The sequence below is a fragment of the Callospermophilus lateralis genome, chromosome 1 (genome assembly GCF_048772815.1).
Source record: "Callospermophilus lateralis isolate mCalLat2 chromosome 1, mCalLat2.hap1, whole genome shotgun sequence".
NCBI classification, from domain to species: domain Eukaryota; kingdom Metazoa; phylum Chordata; class Mammalia; order Rodentia; family Sciuridae; genus Callospermophilus; species Callospermophilus lateralis.
Window position 1 is genome coordinate 111,170,213 of NC_135305.1, and position 10,770 is coordinate 111,180,982.

The window sequence follows — 10,770 nt, forward strand, 5'->3', positions numbered from 1 at the left end:
CTCAGCTGCTTAGCAAAACCCTCAACCACTTAGCAAGACCCTTCCTCAAAATAAAAAATTAAAAGGAATTCAGGTAGCTCAATGGTATAATGCCCCTGGAGTCAATCCCTAGTACCAAAATAAAATTAAAATGGCACAGTATATGTAAATAGGAATCCTCCTATGTACTTTAAGTCACACCCAGTGACTTATAATACCTCATACACTGTAAGTGCTCTTTAAATAGTTGTTGTATTACGTTGTTAAGGAATTAATGAAAAGGAAAAAATACCCAAAAAATGAATGACATGTTCAGTACAGACACAATTTTATTTTTAAATAGTTTTGATCCGCCGTTGGTTGAATCTGAGACCACAAAACCCCTGGGATATAAATCTGAAATGTAATTCTTACCAGAAAGGCACTGGCAAAGTGGATGGTAGCACATATGTTTAGGGAGAAGTAGACTAAACGTCCCGTCTGTATACTCTGTGGCTTTCCCGCGTCAGCCCTCTCTCTCACCTTAGTGCCTATCAGGCTGCGGTTCCCCTCTACCACATTATCTCCTGGCCACACTCTCGCCTGCCTGAACCTTATCATGTTTCCAGCAAAGGTTATTTGGCTTGTCTGACCTACTTCTTTCACAACTAACATAATATAAATAACTATGTTTTCTCTGTGGAGGTTTTGTCTTAAAAATCCTCAAAACACAGTCTCCCCAGAACCTCAGACTCGGGCTATAGGCTTTCAGCACAAAGGGACAGTTGGATTGTGACACACTTTGTTGCCCCCACCCTTACCACCAATTTTCACAATGAAAAGCCCACCTGGGAGACAGTGTGAATCATCACCTGGGGAGGTCTCCCTGGGAACGGAGCCAAGAGACCAAGGATGGAGCTGTCTCGGCATTCTCTAGGAGTTGTTCAAAATAGATCCCTGTCAGGACGAACAGCAGCCGGGTGCTGCTTTGTCAGTGAAGTGGAGTATCATTTGGCAGTGGCTTGGCAGCACCCAGACCTCATTTGGATTCGGTGGGTGGCTGGGGGAAGTTCAGGTTGCAGAGAAAGGCACAGCCCTGTCTGTCCTGCGTGGTGGTGGCTGTCACATTCATAACTTGATGTGGAGTCCAGGTGTGGCCTTCAGCAGTGAATGCCAGAGGGCACTTTAAGGAGAGGTCTTCCCTAGGAAAATGACAGATGCTATCGAATAAGACACAGACACGGTTCTCTCCCAGTGACCTGCCAGTTCCCTGGGCCAGCACAGCACCCAGCGCATCTGAGGAGCTGCAGACTCTTGCCTGAGCATTTTGCGCCCATTCTCTAACCATGGCTCAAGTCCATTCTAAAACACTAGCAAGTCCAGGAGCCGGGTGGCCTTATTCCACTGGATGGACGTGTTCAGTGGCCCTTGGACATTCTCCTAAATACTCAATCTGTTACCTCTTCTTTAAAAAGTGATTTATCTTGACATTTCCCCTTGCAAAATAATACTGGAAGTGAAAAAGAGCTAAACAATTAGCATTAAAGACAAGAAAATAGAGGAGACCCCACAGCCACAGAGTTGAGTAGGGTCCATTCTCACTCTGCCACAGTGCCCTGGAGACCCACCTGAGAAAGGGGAGGGGTGGCTGGTTGAAGACCTGGGGCTTGTGAGGCACAGAAGGCCAGGGGTCAGACAACTGCAGAGAACCTGGGGAACTAGAAGGAGAGGGGAGACTGGCCCTAATGTTGGGGTGTTTTTGGCAACAAATGACACCCCCAAAAATCAGTTCAGAACTAATTTATTGGGGAGAATTATATAATTTAAGGAACAGAAAACCAACTCTTGGGAAAGAGAATTCAGGGAACCTAGATCACAAATAGACTAGAAAAGCGCTGGGCCGGCCTCTCCCTGCCCCACCCGCCCACCACTCCAGCCTTCCTGGTCTCCCTCATCTCTCTCTGAAGCTGGGGTTGACTACTTCTTCCTGCAGGCTCCATCTTGCACATATCATGGGTCACAGTCACTGGATTCATAGGCTCCTGTCTTCCCAATTTGACTACCAGAAGAAAGGGCCCCATGTTCTTGATTCTCAATTTAAACTCCCAGAAGATCTCTAATGGGCCCCACTGGGTCATGTGCTCACCTAGCTGGGCATGGGAGAAGAGAGATGCACAGTTCCTAGTCTATTCCTACGGTCAGAGTGGCCGCTGGGGACTCACCTTGGATAACAGAAAGAAGTGAAAAGAAGGAGCCTTGCTGGGTGCAGGGAGCTCTGGATGGGCCACTCTGAAGTGGGAAATAGACCAGGAAATCCATCCACACAACAAGAAGGATTTCTGCTGTAGGACATGCACCCCAAGAGCTGAACAGCCCTGCATCCCACATCTTGTAGCTGTGATGCAATCACATGAGGTCCCCAGATGTGTTCCAAGAGCTGCCTGAGCTGCTGGGGAAGACTTTCAGCCTGAGGAGCTCTGGCCTATCCAGCCCAGCCTCTTCCCACCAGCCCAGGCTCATCGCTGCAGCCTGTCCTCCCCTGAAGGACGAAGGAAAAAAGGTAGAAGGTGGTGGACAAGGAAAAGACAGGACTTCTCATGGAAAAGTAGGTCTCAGAACTCCCCATGACCCACTTCCTTTCGGGCAGGAGGTCTGGGGAGCCGGAAGTCATTCTAAAGGTACCTTTACACCTGCAAAAAATACACTCTAATATTTTCCTTACAACAATCTACAAATCTACCTTGAGAATTTCTACAACCTTAACACTGTGTGGGAAAAGAGATAATAAAACATTAGCAGTGATTATCCCTGGGTGAAGGGATTATGGATGGTTCTATTTCCTCCAAAGTTTCCTGCATTTTCTCATTTTTCATGATAAATACGTGTTGCATTTTTATAAGAGAACAAAAACATGAAACATACATACATCCTCAACTACTTCTGATAGCCCTCTCTTCCATAAAATAGAACAGCCAAGATAATCACTTCAAATTAAGACTTTTACAATCAAGGAACAGAAATAAATCAGCGCTGAGCTTGGAAGTGCTCTAAGAGATGCCTTTGGGATTCAGGTGAACTTTCACGCATTTATACATGCTCAAACATATACAATTTACATGATGTTTATCAGTGTTTATGGTGTTTTTAAATTCAGGTTTACCTTTCTAGCTGGGTTTGGCTAAAGCTAACATTAAATTAATTTGCATTCCCTGCACACACAGGGTCTGAAATGGTGCTGAGCACTTGAGGAAAATTGATCTTGGATGAAACATTTGCTGCCAAAAAATAAAGCACCCAATCTCCACACTGATAATGAAGAACCAGCACTCGCAGTTATCAGACACCAAAATGAATGAGAACCCACCAGGACCGCCAAGTGGCGTCACTGATGAACACTGGCCGGGATAATGTCTTAGGGCTCGATGCCAGTCAAAACAAACTCCAGCTGGCAGAGGGCACCGGAGGAGTCCTGTGTGCCTTGAGAAATGGGGTCAACCGAGCTTCACCGCCACAACGTCGAAGTCTTGTGTGGCCATCCTTCCTGCTGTCCACCCTGTTTCACTTCCTCCCTCTTTCCTCCCAAAAACCTTGTCATGGGATCCAAGGAGGTCGGCAGGAAGCCCAGAGGACGACACAGGGAAATAAAGTCAGTTGTGGAACGCACAGCCCTGAGACACGGGGAAGCAGAGCAGCCTTATTCATCACAGTGTCCCACCCACGCGCATGGTGGCTCCGAGCTTCTCCAGAGCCAGAGGATGAAAGGAGCCACTTCTATAGCATCGAAGCTTTTCCTCCTCTATCCTCCTTTTCAATGCCATGGATCACATTTTCTGACATAGAGAAAGGCCCACCGCATGGTCCACGAATACAACATCACATACATGGCAGCTGCTACCTGGATGGAGTGTCCCTGTGTTCTAGGCTCGACTTGACACTCATTTTCATATTCAGTCCTCGCACAGACCTTATGAACTGTGTGCCATTATTATCCCAGTCTTAGACTCGTTGAAACTAACACCCAGGAACTGTGAGGTAACCCACCCAAGGTCAGGATGCAGTGCGGAGCCGAAGCAGAGTTGAACGAGGTCTGTCAAAACATTTAAAAGCAAAATAATAATAATAGTAATAATACACATATATATGTACTCATCACCCAAATATTACAAATTTTGATATTTTGATGAATTTCTTCAGGGCTTTTGTTTGTTTAAGATGCAGGGACAGTCGAAGGTCCTCTGTCCTCCTGTTATATGGTGGGCTCTGGGAAAAGCAGGAGCGGTACCTTCTGCATCACTGCAGCAAAGGTGACCTTATCTCCCTGGGAAAGTCAAGCATAACTTCAAAATGGAATTCTGCCCAATGCCCCTGCAGAGAGTGGGGCGGGACGGAATGACCGGCAGGTGAAGGGACGAGAGTGGAGAGGAAGCAGCTTGCTGACATTCAGCCTGGTCCAAGGATAAAACTAGCTAGGAAACCAAAATGAATAAACTGAAGTTCTTTATCCATAACTCACATATTTTTGAGTTTTGATGTAATTGAGACAGCAGAGAGTTCAGGGATACAGTCTCTGGCACAGTTACTCAGAATCCATATTCTCTAAAAATCACTGGAACAGATGGGAAGGATGTGTCATTTTGGCTTTTGTCTAACTGGAGAGCCACCCTATCCTGGCCAAGAAGAAGTTAACAGATTTCCTGCAAGCAAAATAAGACCTTTCTTCGATAATTCTCGGTCTTCGGGAACAAATGGTGATTAGGTCCCCAGGTTCTTTACCACAAAGGACATGACTTTCTATTTAATGGGAGTTTTCAAAACAAATTCCCCCCTCCCCCCCAAAAAAAATTACAGAATTCTATTTCTCAAAATAAATGTTAATTTCCTACCTGTCATTAGTCAGAATTTCAACCAAATTGTACAAAAATAGTTGTATCAGTTACCATTTGTACTACATGTTGAATATGAATGTCTAGCAACAGGTAGAGGATACATGCTAGGGATAGAGAGAAAAATGCAAGTGTTAGGATATCACCAGTTGCGGCAACAAATTAATCCCAAATTTTCTGTGGCTTACCCAGTAAGTCTATCTCATATCAGTCATGCTTTCAGATGCCTAGTCTCCAGTAGTGATGAAAGCATACTGGGTAGCTACTCTGATGACCACAGCCATCAGTCCCCCACCTCCACCCTTGGTAGGAGGAGGAGTCTCCTGATTGGATCACCTTTTCCATTGTTCTCATGGCACTCCATGGCTCAGTCCTCCAGGAAGCTCTTTCCTGTCTGTGGTCTGCCATGGCCACCTTTGAATCGAGTACTGGGGACAGTGCATTCCTGTGGCTATACAGCTGTAGGTTCCAGCTCCTGCAGGTACAGGTATTTATAAAGTAGACGAGTCCTGTGGTTTCTTTGCAAATACAATCCCTCCATACCTGACCTGGCTTCTGAACTCTGTGCTTCCAGTCAATTTCCTGTGCCTATAACTGCACCCCAAGCTCTCTCCGAGACTTGAATCTTAGACCCACCTAATTATTTCACCTCCAGGTGCCCATGCCTCTCTCCCAAGGTAATGGCAGCTACCTTGAGATCACCTGACATGAAAGACTCAAGTGGGAAGACCCTCAGTGTGGCCTTTAATCATGGGCTAAGTCAGTCTGCTGAACTGAGAAATCTGATTGCAACTTTGTTGCTCAAAGCTTTTAGCAGTTCCATCTCTTTCTTTCTGGTGGAAGATTGCATATTCCTGGGCTTGCTCTATTTTCATTCATTGATATTTGGAAACTGGCCAATTCATTCCTGCATCCCTCTCCTCCTTGAGGTAGGAAACAAAGAGCAACTAACACCTATGACCATTCCATCCCTTTTAAAGCACTTGCCCTAAGCTGCAGGTCATAGGCACTTAGTCTGACGGGTGACATGAGATAACAGTTATAAAATGCTTTATTGCATATAGTGGTACCCGCTATGGACAGGGGGAGTATTCTAGGACACTCAGTGGATGCCTGAAATCACACAATACTGAACCCTACAGGCACTGTTTCTTCCTACACATACGTATCTATGACAAAGTTCAATTTTTAAATTATACCCAGGAAGAGATCATCAATAGTAACATACTAATTGTATCATAATAGCAACCTACTATGATTTGTGGAAAATTACACTTATTTTCAACATAACAAATTGCACAATAGTCTCTTTAGAAAAAATAATTAATGTAATTAGGGGAAACACAATCATTAAAGGAAATGACCTAATATGCCTCTCTGGGGTCATAAAATCCTAACTTTCAAAGTGAAAGAAAACTAAGAGGTCTAACTTGAAGGTCGGTGTCATTTCAGCACACAATATCACACATCAATAAAGCTCTAGGTCAGTTCTCTAAACATGAACACCACCTCCCATCTTCTCTTTTGCCATGCTTCTGAGTAACCAGACTGAAATCAGACGCCAAAGCTCTAATTAATCATTTAAAACCATGTGCCTTTATCACCCTTGAACTCTCTGCCTATAAAGACACTACCAAAAAGCATATAGATGTAAACACTCCTGAAAATATTAATACCAGAGGTCATTCTGGTCTTTATTAAAGAAAATAACGATGTTTGGAAGCATTAAATCCTTTTAGGGTTGTCAGAACAAATAAAAAAAGTTGACCTAGCTTGCCCAGAGTCTTGCTCTTGAAATTACATTTACTGTAGCTTCTTCCCTTTGGCTAATTTAGCTTTTATCTTCTCTTGGTGGTGAACTCACAGCCGTGGCTGTGCACTACAGGCAAGCTTGGCAGAGGGAGGTGACAGCCAGAATGACGAGAGGCCATTAGGACTCCCCTTTCCCTTCCTGCCCACTCCCATGCTCTCTTGGTGGCTCAGAGAGTCCTGCTAACCTTACACTTGAATGGAAGACAGACATGTTTAATTCTTTGGAGAGCATAGGTCAGTGTGTGTGTGTGTGTGTGTGTGTGTGTGTAGTGTGTATATATTATAGTGTCTGTGTATATGTAGTGTTTTTAGAAATTTCGTTCAGAAAATAAAAGCATATATTTTGTCTCCCTTAAGAAGTTGGCATGCTTCCCTATTTTATATAATTATAAACATATATTTAGTCAGCTCTTTGGTAGTCAGAAAGCAAAATAGGCAGAAGTTTTAGAATCACTTCCGGAAAATCCACTCAACCCATGGAGGGTTCATGTTGTCATTATTTTTATTTGGACTTCATTTTGCTGTTTGTGCTTTAACTCCTCTCATTCAGGTTATACATTTATATATGATAAGAAGAGCTTCATTTAGAATCGTGGAACCAGTAGTGTATCCCCTTCCTGAAACAATAGTATTAAAAATAAATGCTTTTTCAAAATAAAGGAACATAATAGCCATCATGTATATACAATTGACCTGTTTACATATGAAATTTTCACATTGTCTATTGATGTTGTACATAAGGTAGAAAAGAAACAAGCAACACCATTGTGCTCAAGCTAATGGATGAAGACAGCATCTCTCATGCTTGCAGACAGACAAAGGACAGGAAAATGTTAAGTGCTTCCAAGCAAAGAGTAGGGGATAATCAACTAGGCGTCCTAAATTTGCGGGGGAAAAGACGACTGATTATCACATGTCTCACAGGAATATTTCTCTCAAACAAGCCATATTGTGTGGATATGTAGGTACTAGGAAGCAGGGGAGGGGAAGAAACTATAGGAGAGACTGAAAATCTTGCAATAAGAGAAGGGATTTGCTTTCCTGTTCAGAACTCTGCTTCAGAGCTGAAGTGAAGACATCCATACCCAAGTTCCACAGAATCCAGCCAAACATCACAGCAACTGTAAGGCTTCCAAAACTTCAGCAAGCCACTGCAATCTTGAGTTTATTAAAATTTACTCAGGATGGATATAGTGCCCTGGCAACCCCTAACAGGGTTCTGGTGTGATCACTTAGTTGTCTTCATTCTATGTTGAGTGACTGAGTTAACCCCAGGCAGGCCTGCCTAGTTAGGTTGAACAGCTTCTTTCCTTGAAAGGGACCCTGGAAGAAGAATGAGCCCTCTATCTCCTGGAATTGGCCATTTCCCTTTTTATAGCCCTCTCATTTACTTTTCCCACATATCTCTGCTCCCAACTAGAACAGATACCCAATGAGTGAAGACCAGTCCAAAAGAGTCCACCAGTTAATAACAGCATTTAGAGAAGAAGGATAATATGTATCCCCTTGAATTAAAGATAAAGATGGGAAGAAAACCAGATTGGTTTTTGGCAGATAATAGCTGCATGACAAATGGCTGTGGATTACTAATCCAATAACCTCATTCTTTTGCAAACCAAATGTACTTGCAGCTTGAAAACTGATTTCTGCACTCAAGCATCCATCTGAACTGGAACCAAGAAGTTTCAAGAATGGTGACAGTTGAGTAAAGGATATACTCCCCCACTTCACATCTATTTCTTCTTTGGGCTAATATTAATCTTGATTTATATACTTCACTACACACATGGACATGGGCTCAAGAGTATCCAATCTCCAAAACTAAAGCACCCCATAATATAAAAAACATTCATCACATCCAATTTTTATGAAGAAAAATCGAGATTTTATTCTTTTAGTTATTGAAGAGAGGAGTAATTCTTTAACTCTTGAAACGTCTGTATAATTCTCCCAGGATTTGGGGATATAGCTGTGCCAGTTACTTGCAGAAGATGTCCATATTTCACAACATATGCCTTAAGGGGAATAGAAATTAGCCTAAATATTAAGAGCCTTTAAGTGGTTTTAGGCCTGACATTTTGTACTTTGCTTTTGCATCCAGTTTAGGTATTGTAAACCATTATAAACATTGGGGAGAATGACCAATATAATTAAATTTGTGAAAGAGTTTCCACTATAAGCTTTGATTTGAGGACACTTGAGAATTTTAAAATAATTCCCCTTTGGTTACAATTTTCCATTTTCAGTTTTTGCCCAAAGGTAATTTCTTTGTTTTTGTTTGCTTTGGAAAAAAATTGAGGGAATTTAACAGTTTGAGGGTTTGAATACATTTATTTATGATTAATTTTGATGAATATTTTCATAAAGTATATTCTAAATGATGTAAATTTCCTGAATTTAAAATTACAAACTTGGAAAGTGAAATGATAATTAGAAAATTTTAAACTATACTAAATAATTGTAATGAACATTTGACTTAAGAAGAATGATCATACACACACACACGCATAATTTTATATTAAATATAAATAATTTAGGTCAAATGAATTTCAGCTCACATTCTGTCTTGTACCTACAAAATCTGAAGAATGTACCCTCCTGAATTTAATTAAAATTCCATAAGAGAAAATTCAACCTTATTCTGTCAATTTCCCTATCTCAGTATATTAGAGTAAGGAAAAAAATCTGTTCCCCTTAAATATTAGTTATAGATTTTTGTTACAAAAGCAAAAACAAAAACCTGTTCCTCCCTGCATGCCTCCACCAATGTAAATTTCAGTAGTGGAGATACGAGGGTTTTTTGTTTGTTTTTTGGTTTGTTTTTTGGTTTTTTTAATGAATCTAAAGATGCCAGTTCCTATATACAAAGATCCTGTATTTTGTCATCCCTATCTTACAATAAGGAAAAGCAGATTACAACTAACAAATAAACTCTAATAATTTTTCTTATACACATCAGAAAAACAAATTTTCAGGGCAAACTGCCTCCCCAAAATCTGAAAAAGCCGGGGATTCAGAGAGTCCCAACAGAGACTTTGTTGCCCAAGATCTGAAGCAGAGGTCACTATAGCCACAAACTGGTGGAAAGATTTCAGTAGCAACTTTGAGAAACTTCTGGAGGCTTAGTGTAAACTATCAGGAGATGATTAACTCCTGGGAGATGCAGCCTGAAGGTTTGGGGTTGTACCTTTATGTTTTCTATGAGGTTCTCATGGTAAATATCCAAGAAGATCCCTTCATGGCTCTGACAGGAAAATATTTTGAAAAATCCTTGTGAAATTACCCTAGAGTGTTCTCCGTAATAGTCTACTCTTCAGGGACTGGAAGGGCAAGGGGTTGGTTAGAACAGAACAGAAAAGAAAATGGAAAAACCGTCCTTGCCACAAAATCTCAGGTAGAAGAGGAGCACACTCTCCATTCAGCCCCTTTGGCATTCCTATTTCACTTTAGAGAAGGAAAAAATGGTGTGAAGGTCAGATTTCATGGATATGGACACACTCATGGCTGACACTTAGTTTTGAGATTAAGAATTCATTACCATCACAGCAACAGAGCTCTAGTATAGTGGGCTACAACTTAAGTGATTGAAAGATCCAGATTCCCTGAACAAGAATATTCAAAAGAGGTCAAAATCAAGACAGGATATGAAGGTAAGAACCAAGAAGTAACTTAAACTCCTGGCATGGACAGCGAACAAACCTTCAATAAATCCCAAGCCTGAGACAGACTAGCAACAATTTTCACACTATCTGCCTTATGTACTTTAAATCTATCAATAAAGTGTTCATCATTCAATAAAAAATGTATAATAAGGATTAAGACAAGAAATAAATAACAGTGTGAAGAGAAGAAGCAAGTAGCAGAACCAGATTCAGATACATCAAAGGCTCTAGTATAAAAGGCAGACAACAGAAATGCAAAAACAGACAGAGCATGGAGATGTGAACTCAGAAATTGTTATGGTTTGTATGTGAGGTGTCCTCAAAAAATCATGTGTGAGACAATGCAAGAAGGAAATGATTGGTATATGAGAGCCTTAACCCAATCCATGGATTAATTCCATTTTGGGGATTAAATGGGTGGTAACTGAAGGCAGGTAGGGAATGGATGGAGGAGG